At 38.3% G+C, this 17,593-nt stretch overlaps 1 pseudogene across 1 annotated transcript in view; it reads left to right on the top strand.

Annotated features, from left to right (window-relative positions):
* The window catches only part of LOC307058390 (developmentally-regulated GTP-binding protein 1-like), an 89,014-nt pseudogene that overhangs the window by 30,726 nt on the left and 40,695 nt on the right, over positions 1–17,593 (top strand). Inside the window, exons 3-5 of the transcript in view lie at positions 13,911–14,110; positions 14,699–14,821; positions 14,983–16,230. The product of the transcript in view is annotated as a developmentally-regulated GTP-binding protein 1-like (transcript). The remainder of the gene's footprint in view (positions 1–13,910; positions 14,111–14,698; positions 14,822–14,982; positions 16,231–17,593) is intronic.

Here is a 17,593-nt window from a genome sequence, read left to right as displayed (position 1 = left end):
TTCCTTAAAAAACTAAAAATAGAACTACCATATGACCCAGCAATCCCAGTACTGGGCATATACCCTGAGAAAACCATAATTCAAAAAGAGTCATGTACCAAAATGTTCATTGCAGCTCTATTTACAATAGCCAGGACATGGAAGCAACCTAAGTGTTCATCAACAGATGAATGGATAAAGAAGATGTGGCACATATATACAATGGAATATTACTCAGCCATAAAAAGAAACGAAATTGAGTTATTTGTAGTGAGGTGGATGGACCTGGAGTCTGTCATACAGAGTGAAGTAAGTCAGAAAGAGAAAAACAAATACCGTATGCTAACACATATACATGGAATCTAAAAAAAGAAAAAAAATGGTCATGAGGAACCTTGGGGCAAGACGGGAATAAAGACGCAGACCTATTAGAGAATGGACCTGAGGATACGGGGAGGGGAAAGGGTAAGCTGAGACAAAGTGAGAGAGTGGCATGAACATATATACACAACCAAATGTAAAATAGATGGCTAGTGGGAAGCAGCCGCATAGCACAGGGAGATCAGCTCAGTGCTTTGTGACCACCTAGAGGAGTGGGAGGGAGGGAGACGCAAGAGGGAAGAGATATGGGGACATACGTATATGTATAACTGATTCACTTTGTTATAAAGCAGAAACTAACACACCATTGTAAAGCAATTATACTCCAATAAAGATACTAAGAAAAAAAAATTCCAGAGTTCTCGAAGATTGATAACTTTCACTACCAAAAAAAAAAAATGTGCATGTCAAGATATGTCATAAGTGAACTCAAAAGGCAACCCAGGGGCTTCCCTGGTGGCGCAGTGGTTGAGAGTCCGCCTGCCGATGCAGGGGACACGGGTTTGTGCCCCGGTCCGGGAAGATCCCACATGCCGTGGAGCGGCTGGGCCCGTGAGCCATGGCCGCTGAGCCTGCGCGTCCGGAGCCTGTGCTCCGCAATGGGAGAGGCCACAACAGTGAGAGGCCCGCGTACCACAAAAAAAAAAAAAAAAAAAAAAAGGCAACCCTGGAAAAATATTTGTGATTCTAATACAAACGAAGAACAACTCTTGCTAGAATATATAAATTGCTAAAGCTAAATTACAAAAATAAAGATGGGTAAAGGTTATGAAAGGAAAAGGAAATGCAAGTAGCTGTTAAACTCATAAACAGATGCTCAAACTTATCTATAATGAAAAAAAAATAAACTTACTTTGAAATGCCATGTGATCTTATCATATTTGCAAAAACTGAAAATTGGAGAAAACAGACTATGAGGAAACAGGCATCCTTATATATTGCTGATTGTAATATGTATTGGTGCAATTCTTATGAACAAAAATTTGGCAATAACTATCAAAATTACAGAACTTTGACACCACAATCCAACATATGACATATTTTTCAGATATGCTTCCAGAAGTAAAAAAATGATACAGATGTACGTACTTATTCATTGCAGCATATTGTCTTATAGCAAAAGCTTACCTTTGTAATATCAAAATATGCATCAACATGAGACATATCAAATAAATGATGATATGAGGACTTAAATAATTGTTTTTATTTTCATAGATATACCACAAGCCTAATATCTGTAATGTATATTATTATTATATATAAAATTTAAATGATTAATAATACACACTAGGGGCCTCCCTGGTGGCGCAGTGGTTGAGAGTCCGCCTGCCGATGCAGGGGATACGGGTTCGTGCCCCGGTCTGGGAGGATCCCATATGCCGCGGAGCGGCTGGGCCCGTGAGCCATGGCTGCTGAGCCTGCGCATCCGGAGCCTGTGCTCCGCAACGGGAGAGGCCACAACAGTGAGAGGCCCGCGTACCACAAAAAAAAAAAAAAAAAAAAAAAAAAAAAAATAATACACACTAAAATCAAAAGCACAGTAGCATAAATTAACACAAACCCTATAAAGTAAGAAATGAAATAAAGTAAACAAAGATTTGTGTTCCAAAATGCAACTGGATAAGCATTCCAATTGACTTTGTAGATTTCTGTAAGGACAGGAATAACAAGGGCTTTGTCAAGAAAAGAGAATGAGAAAGTTATTCTACTGGAATACATCATCCAACAATGTGTTTTAGAATATATGAGTGGTATATTTTATAAGCCTTTCAATAACAGAAAATAACTCTTGGTTGCCTTCAGAACTGAATGACAAATTGGCTGGAAATAAAATTCTTAGATCAAAATCTTTTTCCTTCAAACTTCCACTGAAAGGGCCTTTGTCACACCTTACTATAGACTAGGTTATACACACGCACAAATATATCTTGCACTTTACCTTTTGTTTTAATATCATATATGTAATTATTTCACTAGTAAATTTTTCCCCACCATCCTATAAACTCCATGATAATAGCAACTGTGATTATTTTATTTGCCTCTTATTCACCTAGGTTTGTGTCTAATATAGAATAAGTGTAAAATAAATATATTTTAAATGAATAAATGAGCAAATGAGTAATGCAAAGAAATATAGAAAGCCCCTATCTGTACTGCTTCATTTTCTTCCAGCTCAAATTTACCATTTGAGCAAAGGCATCTAAGGAAAGGCAAACTGTGCTCTGTAGTAAATAAGCTGTGTATTCTAAGTTCATGTTTAAAGGATTTTTTAATCCTCTTTTGAATTTGGTAAAAATATGTCTATGCATGAGACTTTATTTATAGTCTGTACCATAGAACTTTTTTCAGTTGAAATCAGTTGGATTCAAAATTTAAATACCCCTATTAAAATGTAATTATGTCAGTCAGTGATGCAAGATCTTGGGCAAAAATGTGAACACAATAATAGCTAACACAGAGTATTTCCCTTGTACCAGATACTCTTCCAGGGGATTCATGCATAATAACCAATTTATCCCAAATTTACTCTATGAAGGTGGGTTAATTATATAGATGAAGCATCTGAGATAACAAAGGTGAAGTTGTCCGAAGGAAAGAACCATTTGGGAGTGAAGAGATTCTTCTTGATGCTTAAGATAAACATCATCTACATGTATGTAGAATATGTATGCATATGCATAGAACAGACACGTAGAAAAAAGTTAGCAGAGGTTACTTCCAGGGGGCACTGGAGGAATAAGGATCTACAGTGAGAGGGGGATTGATGTTTTACCATAAACGCCTTTGTACTGTCTGAAAGGTTTACTATGTGCATATGTTACACTTTCAGTTTAAAAATAAAAAGAGGGGGCTTCCCTGGTGGCGCAGTGGTTGGGAGTCCGCCTGCCGATGCAGGGGACACGGGCTCGTGCCCTGGTCTGGGAAGATCCCACATGCCACGGAGCAGCTGGGCCCATGAGCCATGGCCGCTGAGCCTGCGCGTCTGGAGCCTGTGCTCCGCAACGGGAGAGGCCACAACAGTGAGAGGCCCGTGTACCGCAAAAAAATAAAAAATAAAAAAATTAAAAGAGGGAAAATACTAGCTATCCTGAATTTGAGTTATTTATGCTCCATTTGGCAAGGGATGTCAAATGAAGGGAGGAAAGCAAAGGCCCAAACTGTCAATATCACAGTCTTGCTCATGGTCTGTCCACAGAGTATTTAGGGTACTTTATAAACATAAAAAATATGTAGTTTATATATGTTATAAATATACCTTTGGGAAAAAATATATTACAAATATAGCTTGTTCCCCTTTATTTGAATTGTTTTATGTATTAATCCATTTCAAAAGGCCATTGTTAAATATATGTAATATATCAGTATATCTATGCATTAGTCGCTTTATTTATTAACAGAATAATTTCACTAGCTACATGTACTGAGATGCAGAAGCATTTCTTTGAAAACAGCACTGGCTTTTTTTTTTTTAAGGTAGAGTTTATTAATTAATTTATTTATTTTTGCTGTGTTGGGTCTTCGTTTCTGTGTGAGGGCTTTCTCTAGTTGCGGTGAGCAGGGGCCACTCTTCATCGTGGTGTGCGGGCCACTCACTATCGTGGCCTCTCTTGTTGAAGAGCACAGGCTCCAGATGCGCAGGCTCAGCAGTTGTGGCTCATGGGCCCAGTTGCTCCACGGCATGTGGGATCCTCCCAGACCAGGGCTCGAACCCATGTCCCCTGCTTTAGCAGGCAGATTCTCAACCACTGAGCCACCAGGGAAGCCCAGCACTGGCTTTTTGATCCCCATAATTCCAGTCTTGTAATCATTCAACATCAAATCAGTAGCAAACCTCATCATTTTCGAAGCTATGCTGAGGTGGCATGATGAGATATCAGTCTAAGATATTGTTACAGTTGTCAGGAAAAACACTTGTAAGGAGAACTAGTCTATTTGTTTCAAAATGAGCTTTTGTAAAAAAGGCTGTAATCTGAAAGATGAGAAACGAATGACAGAAGACAAAACTGATAGTAGGATGAGCCACAACTGTTATTTTGCCTTCAGCTCAATCAGACTCACCAAAGAAATAATAATTCAGACACAGGATAGGATGGGGTAGGATTGGCAGTGCTTTCTTCACTTTTGAGATAAATACAAGCAAGCAAAGACCTTGAACCTTAAGGAAAGCACTTAATCTCTATTTAGAAATACATTTTAAGTAAATATCTATTTGATGTAAAAAGGATCACATCACTTGGAGAGAAATGTCAGCAATAATGGCTGACATGTAATAACACATTCCAACCAACCTTGCACTCTACATTCATTATCCCACTTAATATCCCATTTTCTATAGGTTCAAAATGATGAAACAAGTGCCACAAGGGTAAGTGACTTATTCAAAATAAAACACCCTAGAAACAGAAGAGGAGAAACTCAAATCCAGGACTGTCAATTCTAAGTCCAAAGTTGAGCACACACAGCACTTATTCACCAAATATTTATTTCACTCCTTTCTGCCAGGTGCTCTACTAAGACCTCGGGATTCAATTCTCTGAAGGAGTTTACTTGTTAGTGGGAGAGATTAATGGTATCAAGTTAACTAACATTATTTTAAAGTTACATTTTGTAATAAACTGTATGATGGAAATGAAGAGTGAGCTGTGGTTAAGACTGAGGTGGGGTCTTTCAGTGGAGGGTCAGGGAAGGGTCTCAGAGTTTGTGGCATTGAGCGGAGCACCGAAGATCAGAAGAAGCTGCTTGTGTAGGGCAGGAGAAAGGACATTAGAAACAGAAGAAAAACCAAAGTCCAAGGTTCTAAGAAAAAACTTCACCTGTCTGTGGAACAGAAAGCAGGCCGGTGTTCTGGACTGTGCAACCAGAGGGAGGAGTCTACAGAGAAGGGAACAGGACCAGATTATTTAAGACTTTGTAGATCATGAAAGGAGTTTGAATTTTATTCTTAATAAAACAGGAATTCACTTAAGGAGTTTAAACCAGAAAATAACTCTTATCTAATTTTAGTTTACATTTTTAAATGTAAAATTTGCTTGGCAAATGACTAGATAGTGGTACTATTTACTTAAAGTGATTGTATAACTTATACTTGAACAAGGATAGTTTTGAGAATGAAAGGAGGCCTTACTAATAATTACACCAGGACAACAGATCTAAACTAGTACTGTTCCAGGTGTATCAGTTGGCTTTTGCTACATAGCATTCTACCCATTGGATTTAAGCAACGTTTATTTAGCTCATGATTCTATAGTCAGTTAGGAGCATTCTGTGGTCTGGGTCTGCTTAGCTTAATCCCTCTGGACTCAGGGAGAATGAAGAAGGGCAGCTGGTGGCCAAATGATCTAACATGGCCTCTGGATCACTCTAGACTCACATATCTGGCTGTTTTCCATCAGGGGTATGGGTGCAAATGTGCCACTGGTCTCTACTTATCCACCAGGCTGGCACACCCACATGGTGGCAACAGGGTTCTACAAGCCACAAAGTTGAAGCTACAAGGCCCCTTGAGGTCTAGGCTCATAACTCATATGACTTGTAACCTCATCATTTGTACTACATTCAGTGTATCAAAGGTCACAAGGCAAGCCCCAGATTTAAAGGATGGGGAACCAGACTCCACGTTTTGGTGAGAGTTACTGTAAAGTGTTGTGGCCATTTTGAACATTTGTCAGCTCTTAAGTTGATAGTTTCAGAGGTTGTGTAAGCTGGATATTCTGCGTTAGAATAATCCTTTAAACCCTCCATAAACCATCCATATACTCAGAATGAAGTAGGCATCTTTAAAGCAGATGCTTAAATCAGATATATTCACTGAGAATACTGGTCAAACATAGAAGATATTTGCCCATTCATGGCTCTATGCCTCTTGGGTCACTCAAGCTGCCTCTGAGGCAAAATACTCTCACAGCCCAAGGATTCTTACCCTTGAGGGGACATGTTGATGGCACTTGAAAAATTAATGACCACAACTGGACAATTAACTGTCTATAGCTTTGCCAAATTAAGGAAATTCAAAGGACTCACAGTAGGGCTTTCCTGGTGGCGCAGTGGTTGAGAGTCCGCCTGCCGATGCAGGGGACACAGGTTCGTGCCCCAGTCCAGGAAGATCCCACATGCCGCGGAGCGGCTAGGCCCGTGAGTCATGGCCACTGAGCCTGCGCGTCCAGAGCCTGTGCTCCGCAATGGGAGAGGCCACAACAGTGAGAGGCCCGTGTACCGCAAAAAAAAAAAAAAAGAAAGAAAGAAAAAGGACTCACAGTAAAACTCAGAGCAATAGGAAGGATGCGCAGGTCTCATAACCTCACGTGTTCTTAGCTTTAGTCCTCTTCTGGTGTACTCATTCCCTCCTGCCTAGGTGCAAGATCTCCACTAGTCCACACTGCAACCAGACCCCCACCTTCTCCTACAACAAGTGAACTCCCAGTGGACCAAGATTTTATGTAAGTCTTTATTTTAAAAAGCTTCCCAGAATATCTTGATGAGCTGCCAGGTTTGGGAACCACTGATGTTATCAACAAGTTTATAGTTGAACCTAGATTCTCACTTAATCTTGCTCCAAACGATATCTATGTTTTCCTGGAACTAAAGAAATCATAACTTAGAAAACTTAGAAAATCATTATTTTCTAAGAAGAGACAAAATAGTATTTCGATTTCTTTGAAATAATTTACTAGAAAATTTTGCATCACTAAATAAAGAAATCCTTCTTAAGGGCACTATATCTCAAGTTTCAGACACCTGGTTCCTGTAAATTAGAACAGTTTCCTAGGGATATGGTTGGCAGATGCTACTTTTATGAGTTAATTTTCAAGACTGGTACATTATTCTCCTGAAAAAATATCTGAAATGCATAAAAATGAACAACAGCAACCACAGACCACATAGAAAATTCTGCTCAATCACACCTAAACTAATGGAGAACAGAATCAGTGCAAAGAGCAAGGTTTGCTATTTCTTCCCCTTATGTACACCAAACATTGTTAATGGCTATAATCAGTAAGTCCTACACTACAGCCTCCACAATGCCTTTCACTAAGCACTGTACTTGCATTAGTCTATTTAATCTTCACAAAATCATGAGGTAGGAGTATTATCACTCTTTTAAAGATAAAGGATCCAGAACGTAAGAATGTTAAGTAACTTGTCCAAGTCACACAGCTGGTGATAGAGCTGGAATGGGACCAAGGTCATCATATTCCAAAACCCAAAAATTCAGCCATTACTACAACCTGCCATAAAGTAAGACAAAGGGGTGGAGCAAAGGCAGAGACGGTGATAAGAAAGCTGAAAACATGGTGATGATTTCTCAACATATGCTGAGTAATAACTACAAATTTGACTCCAAACTTGAGATTCTTCCAATCCACAATTTAGGTAAATATATAACTACTCCCAGGGGAAAATGAACAGAGCATTATGTTCTATTACTATGTTCATCTTCTAGTCCTTTGCTCTTAAGAGAACACTACTAAACTAAAATGTGGGTTTTTTTTCTTTTTTAGGGGGAGTATTGTTTGTTTTTGTTTCTATATCATATTCATAATTGTCAGTGAGATGAAAGTTTATTTTGTGCTTAATCAATAAAAAATAATAGCATTCAAGGGCTGCCCACCAAGAGAACAAAAGTCACTGGTGGAAATTAAGTGGTAAGTCCAACTGAATGGGTCCCATACAAAGGGGCAAATAGGAAGCAATGCAAGTCCTCTCCCATATACCATTATATGCATCTTCATACAAGAAAAAGGACATTTCACCAATTTGCCAAGTAGGTCAGTAATTTTCACAACTACTAAAGTAAAAGTTAGCCATATATGGATTATTCCTAGGAATAATTTTGCTTGAAAGCGATTTATGTCTCAACTAGTAGCAAATAGTCAGTGCAGATCATTTGAACATAGTTTGCACTGTAAATTTTTGCTGAAAAGGCTTTCCAAATGATTAGTGAAGACTTTTAAATATAGCATACATTCATATATATCTTTACTTCTTTTTTCTTCTGTTATTATTTATCTTTTAAGTGAGAATTTGTCTTTCTAAATTTGCACAGCAAATACTTTGTTTTATTAGATATATTCCAAAGAGACACTGTTTCCAGTAAATGGAATATTTAATATATTTATCTATCATGTATCTTTGTTTTCTCCTGAATGTTATACACAGTTTCTCTGCTATTATTATTATGTAAGATTTTGATTGAATTACGTTATTAAGAACTGCCTAAATTCGTTTAGGTACAGTTTAACAAATCAAATTTAAATGTTTTATAGATAACATAAAATTCCCCTATGACTCAGTGCTGCATGTTGGGTTCAATTATTGAACTGTATCTAGATGTGAGTCAAGAGAATAGAACCATGTATTTTCCGTGAGTATGCTCTCAATTTTATAACCCCTCCAATCTCCTTCTATTTTCAAGATCAAAGGGGAGGTGTGAAGGGAGGTGCAGGAGCATTTGACCCAAATATTAGGTGTGTAGAGAGACACCTGTGCCTATGTCTTAGCAAAGTAAGGAAGGTTGACAGTTTATCATAAACAAAGAACTCCTGAAATTCATCAATGCTGTGAAATCTGAGAGTGAGATGGCAGGGCCAGAGGTGATAGGAAAACTACATGGGTCTTAACAAAACTTCTAAGAGGACATTATCTTTCTTTCCAAATGCTCAGTTTAAATTAGTTCCTCATAACTGGTGTAGAAAATAAAGAGAAATATATCTTTACCCTTCAAACAGCTTGATAAAATCTTACATCTGTAGCTAACCAGAGTGTTCAGGTATGTCAGGAACCCCACTTAAAAGAAGTAAATCAGAAGCGTATCTACACAGCCCATCTAAACAAAATCCTAAAAATTTGCTTTGTGGAGCTGAATGGCTAAGATGAGCTGTTATATTAATCAAATTACATAAGAAATGGCCAAATGTGTATTTTGTGCTGTGTGGAGACAGACACTAGCAATCAAAGCTAGGGAGTTTTAATGCGGAGACTTAATTAAGACACACGTCTTCAGAAACATGAGTCTGAAAAAAATTACTGCCAAACTCAGTGCTAATTAGCAAAGACTGGGAATTCAGAAACTCTGGCTGTTAGAAAAAAGTATGCTAAAGAGTAACTATAGAGTACTGCCCACAGAGTATATTGTTGGGGTTCTGATCCTATGACAGAAACTTGTAGATCTGGACAGCAACAAGTCTTTGAATGGTTCCCAGCCAGACTTCGCAACTAAGAGCAGAGTTCTTCCAAAAACATCCTGACACCTGGGAACCTCAAAACCAGAGACCAAGGACTCATTACATTCTTTGGCTATCCTTTCAATTTTTGAGTAGCTCAATTTAATTGGAAGTATTGCCTTCAACTGAGCCAAATCTGTCTCTTTGAGGTTTTCATTTATTGTTTAATTCTGGCTCTCTGAAATTATCCAGATGAAGTCGAACCCCACTTCTCCATACCTCTATCTGTTATGTTTTCTCTTTTCTAGCACAACAGGATTCCCTGTTGTTTCTACCGTCCCTCATATAACCCTGCTTCAGACCTTACCACCATCTGGGTCAGTCTCTTCTGAAAAAGATCCAGTTGCTGTTTTTCCTAAAACTGTCGTGCCTCAAAATGTAATCTATTCAGTGTGTCTCCAGTCCTCTGGACTCTAGAATTTTGTAATTGCTACCTAAGTTTGCATTAACATTTGGCAGTTACAACACACTGTTGGCTGATTTTGAACTTGTAATCAACTAAAACACCTGTCTTTTACTTATGACCAGCTATTGAGCCAGGTTCCTCTATATTTTGTACTCCACCAGTTGATTTTTAAGTCCAAATTTGTTTCATTCTTATTGAACAAATGATCAATGTCCACTTGTAGAAAAATGAGAAAATGCAGCAAGATAACCAAGATAAGCAAGAATATAAATTAAGTATAAATCATCCCTTTATTCCAAACATTTGAAGACAACTGCTATCTACATTTTGGTAAATACTTTCCCAACTGCCTTTTCTATGCATACATATGCTGATTGTTGGATATTTATGTGAATTTTTGTATACACACACAAAATATAATTACATATACTCTTATGATCTACCCTTTTTCTAAGTTGCACTCTGTAAATATCTTTAAAATTTTAAGATACATATTTATTCATCTATATTTTCCTTTGAAATAGCTTCACAATACTCCAGTTTTGGATGTAACATTGTTCCAGGTAATATAGCTATGTAACAAACCACTTCAAACTGTAGTGACTTAAAACAACATGTATTTTGCTCACAAATCTGCAATTTGGAAGCGCTCAACAACTTGTCTGCTCTAGTTAGAATCAGCTGTAGTGGCTGAAAGGCTGGAGGCTGGAATTATCTGAAATCTCATTCACTTATATGACTAGTAGACGCTGGCTGTCGGTGTCTTAACAAAACTTATAAGAGGACATTATCTTTCTTTCCAAATGCAATCTTAACTGGGGCTTTCTGCTAGAACACCTAAAGATGACCTTGCCATGTGGTCTGGGCTTCCTTACAAGCTGGGTTTCAAGGAAGAAAAATCCCAAAGGAGAGAGAATCAGGTGGAAAGTCATATTGCCTTTAAAAGTCATCCAATGTCACTTTCATCATATGTTATTCAGTGAGGGAGCCACAAAGTCCTGCCTAGGTTCAGGGGAGGGGAAACTGTAAATGGGGGAGTGACAAAGTTAAGGAAGAGCATGTGGGACTGGAAATATTGTTATGGCTATCACTATTGCCACAGCCAGAATTCATTTCACCTACTTAATACTGTTTAAAATGTCCACTATTATAAAAAATGCTTCAACACAATTCTCAAATAGACATTTGTATTTACACAATTATTTCCGTAGGATATTCTGAGAACAGTGATTACAAAGTTTAAGCACATTTTTAAGGCTTTTGATAGATATTGGCAAATTGCCATTCAGGAGCATGAATGGCAATTTAGACCCCAATCATCAGTGTACGAATAGAAAAGCCCATTTCTTAACTCTAGCTTAAACACTGCATATTATCAGACTTCTTAGTATTAGCCAGTGTTATAGTATTGTTATATAAATTTGAGTTTCTTTGATTACTAGTACATTTGAACATTTTATACGTCTACTGATTATTTCTTCTTAGAAATTGCTTTTTTCTTGGCCTTTGATCACTTTCCTTTTGATCTCTCTTTGAAGTATTTTTTAGAGAATTTTATGTATTAACATTAAACCTTGTCAAATATATTGCAATGCTTTTCCTAATTTCTTATTTGCCTATTATACTCTATGTAAAGTTCTGATGTTTTCCTGTTTTCAAAAGAATATTCATTTCTTAATAATGGTTTATTTGAGGTCTTCTTCAAGACCCACACTTACACAAAAATTCACCTATACTTTCTTCTAATACCTTTTTTAAGATTTAATTTTTATATAAAATCCTTAATAAATCTGAAATTTGGGTGTATGGGAAGAAGTAGAAAACTACATTTTTTTTCTAAATATCTTTTCTTGAAAACTATTTAAAAATTAATCATTTCTCCTATTCTTTATTTATTATTTACCATACACCAAATACATAAATATACTAGTTCCTAGTTTTTTTATTTTCTTTATGATTCCATTTATCTGTCTATTCCAACTTGTCTATCAAGCTATTCTACCTATTTATCAATGTATTCTTATGACACTATTCTAGATACTGCTGCTTTATGGGCAATGATATGTAAACTTTTTTGTTTTTTAAAGCCATTTGAGAATCTGATGGATTGTTTGGATTCTATACCTAGAAAAATGCACATATGGGCATACACAAAACTGCTTTCATTCAGTTTCCTACAATTATCCATCTCTGAGGCCCATATAAGGGGACTTCATCTTTGCATATATCTCATGAATTTAACTCTGAGTATTTTATTCTTTAGACTGTTATTGTGAATGAGTTCTTTTTTCCATTTCATTCTGTTATATTTGTTTGTTGATAGCATATAGGAAAGCTGTTGATTTTGTTAAACAATTCTTCTTGTCCAGTCACCTTTTTGAATTCTTTCAAATCTAATTGTTTTCATTTTAAATCCTTTGTGTGTGTTCTATATAGACAATCAAACCATCTGCACTGAATATAATTGGGTCTTCTCTTTCCTGGCATTTAAATATGTTAGAATATTTAAAACATATATCTTAGCTAGAATATCTAAAACAAGGCTTAATAATAATGGAGATAAAATACTTCTATTTTTATTCATTTTTTAATGCATGAGTTAATGAGAATGCAACTAGAGTTTCACCTGGTTACATGTGCAAGATAAAAATTCTTCATTGTGTTCAATTTCCTTCTGTTTTTCATAAGCTTTTCTTCTATTCACAGTTTATTAAATATAAATGCCTTTTAAAGTTTTTATTTAGATATAATTCACTTACCAAAAAATTCATCCTTTTAAAGTGTACAATTTAGTGGGTTTTAGCATAGACACAAAATTATGCAACCATTACCATTATCTAATTCCAAAACATTTTGTCACTCCAAAAGGAAATCATTCCTTAGTAGTCACTCCCCATTTCCCACTTAGCCCAGGCCCTGGTAACCACTAACCTATCTCCCGTCTCTATGAATTTGCCTATTCTGGATATCTCATATAAATACTTTCTTAGTGAATTCAACCCATTATTTCAAGTCTAATGATATTTCTGAATTCTGATTCTACTCCATATCATATTAGCTATTAATTCTGTACTGCTACATGAATGTTGATCAATTTTATAAGTATGCCTCTGCATCTTAAGTCATTAAAAAATGTCACAGAAATGTGCCAATTATTTGTGCAACTTCTATGTAGGAATCTCCTGTTACATTGGTATAACAAGCTAAAAATTTACTCATCTTTAGAATCATCTTGTCTGCACACCTGTATTTTGCCTAAAAAACTGTTAAGTGATTAGCTGAAAATATAACATATTGTTTCTGCTGTACCAGCCAAACCCTGTCAAATGCTGAAATTAGAGTTCTGGGAGCAAAGTTTACTCTAAGTCACTACGTATTACTCCTAATCAATGCACCTTGTTCTGTATGTGAATAAACTATCTCTTTCATAAAAAAAGCCAAACTCTTTTCTAGTATTAACTACAAACCTAATGACCCACAGTTTTTAAAACAAAACTTTAAAAAAAATCAAATTGTTACAGTTTTTCCGTACTCTAAATTCTGTAAGTTTTCCCTTTTCCATAATACCTAAAAATCATAGACAATGGGCCAATTGCTAAATATCCACTTTAGTGTCTGCTTTGTAAACACCACAGCCTAGATGGATAAATGGTGAAAGGGAAAACAGTATAATCCACATCAATCTGCCAAATTGCTAGTGGTTCTTGACCCACAGTTTATGAAACCTTCCATATTGAATTTTATTATATTCAGTATATCATTCCTCCCTCAAACATTTGATCACTATAAATTATTATGAAAGTCATGGACTCTGACATGCATGGCATGAGCATAGGGAAGGGCCAAGGAATGGTCCCATGTAGCACTTCAGATCTTCAGGCCCCCTACCCTCAGATGGGGCCCAATGTCTGCTTCTGCGGCAGGGCTGGACCTGCCACCAGTCCCGGAGCGGGTATGGAGGCTCCTCTGTCCACTCAAGCTCCTCTCACAGCCCAGCCCTTCAGGCCCCCAGTGCTGTCAGCTGCAACCTGGCATTTGGACAGAACTGGCTTCCCACCAGAGTGGGGCCTCAGACTCAGAAGCTATCCATCTTCTGGAATCGGTCTCTTTCTAATTCCTTCTTGTAAAAGAGCTTGACCTCCCAGCTCACCAGGCCTTTGGTCTTGTGTGGATGTGTGTATACATACCTGTGTACCGTAGAACCAACACAAAAATGGAATCACTTTTGTTGGGGACAAAATGGAGTTGGCTAATACAGGCACATTAACGAAAAAAATGAAGCTTAACCTTACCTAATACTGGCTACAGGAATTTACAGCTCTTCTCAGAAATTAGCAGAGGACGCCAGCCAATCCGCAGATGCCAAATCTGTTCACACCATCTTTGGCATTCCTTGTTCCTGACTCAGCTACTCTGAGCCAAATTAGGAAGAAGGCCACCAGGCCTCAGCTGAAAAAGACAAATTCCGCATTTACCCCTTTAGTCCTTACGGTGTTCTGTATTTTGGTTATGTATTAAAATATAATCATGTAGTGTTTAAAAACAAACAAAACACCTTGAGTCAATAACTAACAGGGAACTTATTGCTCCCGCAGCCTTGGGTTTCCCGGTTTTGCAGGTCGTAAGCCTTGCAAACAAACTGATCTTTCTGCTTTGTTTTACTCTGTGTGCAGAATTCGGTTTTTGACAATACATACCTGTGTGCACATAGGGGCCAGAACAGAGGTCCAAACTCACTGACGCAGTCCAGGAGCCAAAAAAGAAATGACAGAAAACCTTCCTCCGAAAACGGGGGAATTGGAAGGGCGTCGGTGAGGAGACCCTTCCGCGCGCTGTATTATCGCGGTGAATAGAACCCTGAAATTTCGCGAGAAGTAGGAAGTATCGCGCCTGCGCACTGCAGTAGCTCCGGCAGGCTTTGGCAGGTTCGCTGGCGATTGTGTGACAGAGGCAGACAGTGTGGAGGCCACTGTACCCCCGGGAACTCTCCACTAGGAGCAGCACCCTAGCCAGCACCTCGGAGATCGAAGCCGAGATGGCTCGGACTAAAAGAACAAGACCATAGCACACCACTTAGGGCTGCTTAAGGCTCGCTCTGGTAAGCTTCGTGGAGAACTCATTACTCGAACAGGTGGTGGTGCTGGTGAGCCGGAAGGTTTTGTTGTAGCCAAAACAGGTGGTGCTCGAATTGGGTTTGTGGGCTTTCTAACTATGAGGAAGTCAGCCCAGCTCAGTAACTTGGCAGGGGTATATTCTGAGGTGGCAGCCTGAATTCACTACTCTAACCACTGTGCCTCGTGTCATCAGATACAAAGGGGCCAAGATCCAGCTCCTGGATCTCCCAGGTATCATTGAGGGTGCCAAGGATGGGAGAGTCAGAGGCCGTCAAGTCGTTGCAGTGGCCCGAACGTGTAACTTGATCCTGGTTGTTCTGGATGTCCTGAACTGTTGAGTCATAAGGAGATAATTGAAAACGAGCTGGAAGGCTTTGGCATTCACTTGAGCAACAAACCCTCTAATATTGGTTTTAAGAAGAAGATAAGGGACGCATTCATCTGAAAGCCTCTTGCCCTCAGAGTGAGCTGGATGCTGAAACTGTGAAGAGCTTTCTGGCTGAGAACGAATGCCGATGTGACTGTCGCGATACCACAGCTAGTGACTTCATTGAAGTGGTGGAAGGAAACAGAGTTTATATCCCCTGATATCTATGTGTTAGTTAAATAAGATTGATCAGATCTACACTGAGAAATTGCGTATCGTCTATAAGATGCCTCATTGTACCCATCTCTGCCCATCATTGCTGGAATTTTGATGACTTGTTGGAAAATATCTGGGAGTATCTGAAACTAGTGAGGACTTAGACCAGACGCAAAGGCCAGTTCCCAGATTACACATCCCCAGTGTTGTTCTGCCTTACCCCAGAACCACGGTGGAGGATTTCTGCTGAAAATTCACGAAAATCTTATCAAAGAATTTAAATACGTTCCAGCCTGTGGTTTCTCTGTGAAACACAAAAAAATGGTTAAAGCCATATGTTGGGGGATGAGGATGTCATTCAGACATGGAAACCTTCCCCTTTCTCCATCTGCGAGGCCAACCACTGCAGCTTTCCAAATGACCAAGCATCCTACCCCAAACCCCTTCTGGCTTTGGATCAAGATTCAGGAGGGAGATGGAGGCACCCAAACTGGCACTTCACATATCTTCATGTCACCTTGTACTTTGAACTGCATAAAGGATCAGGTAGGAAAAAAAAAAATGACCACATTCATTAGGATTTGTTTATTTATTTATTATTTATCTATTTGGGAATTCATAATTAAGGTGGTCATAGGATCATAAACATTTTTGAAATCTTGTTCAGGGCATGAGTATGCAAATCTGCAAATATGTAAACAAGGACACCTTTACCCGAGGTGAGGCTAATGAATGTTTAATGAATTCTTGAGTGACATAACCTTTCACTGACAGTGCTCGCTCTGCTTTTCATGCTTGCATATAAGACACATCAGTAATTACTTAAACTTTTATCTTTCATCATTTAATTAATGGAAATAAAGACAAACCTGAATATATTCTATTATTGAAGAAAATGACAAAATATTATAACTACCGAAGAGAAAAAAAATTTGTGAAAGCTCATTTTAGACCAATTTTGTTGTATTTTAAAATACAAGATAAATATAAGCTTTATAGCAACCCAAATATTTCCTCTTCATTTATGAGTATGATCGATAGGAGCTGCTACAAAACAGAAGAAAAGGTAAATCCTTAAAATACTCAATTCTAGAATGTGTCCATGACCTTTTGTGCCTTGTGCCACGTGATGAATTATTCATAGAACATTGATAACAGTGTGACATACAGTCTATACAAAGGGGGTCAAATCATTGAGCTGGGAGAGGAAGATTGTAATTCTCCTATTGGCTCTGCCATTACCTATTTGACCCTGGCCAGTTTATTCATTCATTCATTCATTCATTCATTTATTCGACTCAACAAAATTTTAGGAAACTTCTCCCATGTGCTTTGCACTCTACCAAGCAATGGGATATAGCAATTACCAAAATGTCCCCAGCTTCATAAAGCTTACAGTACAGTCATTTAACCTCCATTCAAGTCATTTACTTCTAGTCAAGACACATAATTTTTTTGTTTATTTGTTTGTGGTACGTGGGCCTCTCACTGTTGTGGCCTCTCCCGTTGCGGAGCACAGGCTCCGGACGCGCAGGCTCAGTGGCCATGGCTCACGGGCCCAGCCGCTCCGCGGCATGTGGGATCCTCCCGGACCGGGGCACAAACCCGTGTCCCCTGCATCGGCAGGCGGACTCTCAACCACTGCGCCACCAGGGAAGCCCATGGACACATAATTTTTTTGGTCTCAAGTGTTCTTATTTATGAAATGAAAGAATTGGGTATTTGTAATACCCTATCAAAGACTCGTGAGTCTTCATCAATAGAACATGCTTTCAGTCATGTTCTCCATAATGATTGTAGGTTGTCCTCAGTTATGCATACCATGTTGCAAAATTCTTATGTGACCAGTAGCAACTGTTCCTTGAGCCAATTGACACTTTTGCTGTATGGTACATCAAATACCACCATG

The sequence above is a fragment of the Hyperoodon ampullatus genome (assembly GCF_949752795.1).
Source record: "Hyperoodon ampullatus genome assembly, chromosome: 9".
Taxonomy (NCBI): domain Eukaryota; kingdom Metazoa; phylum Chordata; class Mammalia; order Artiodactyla; family Ziphiidae; genus Hyperoodon; species Hyperoodon ampullatus.
The sequence above is the reverse complement of the archived record's forward strand: the minus strand, read 5'-3'. Positions and strand labels throughout refer to the sequence as shown.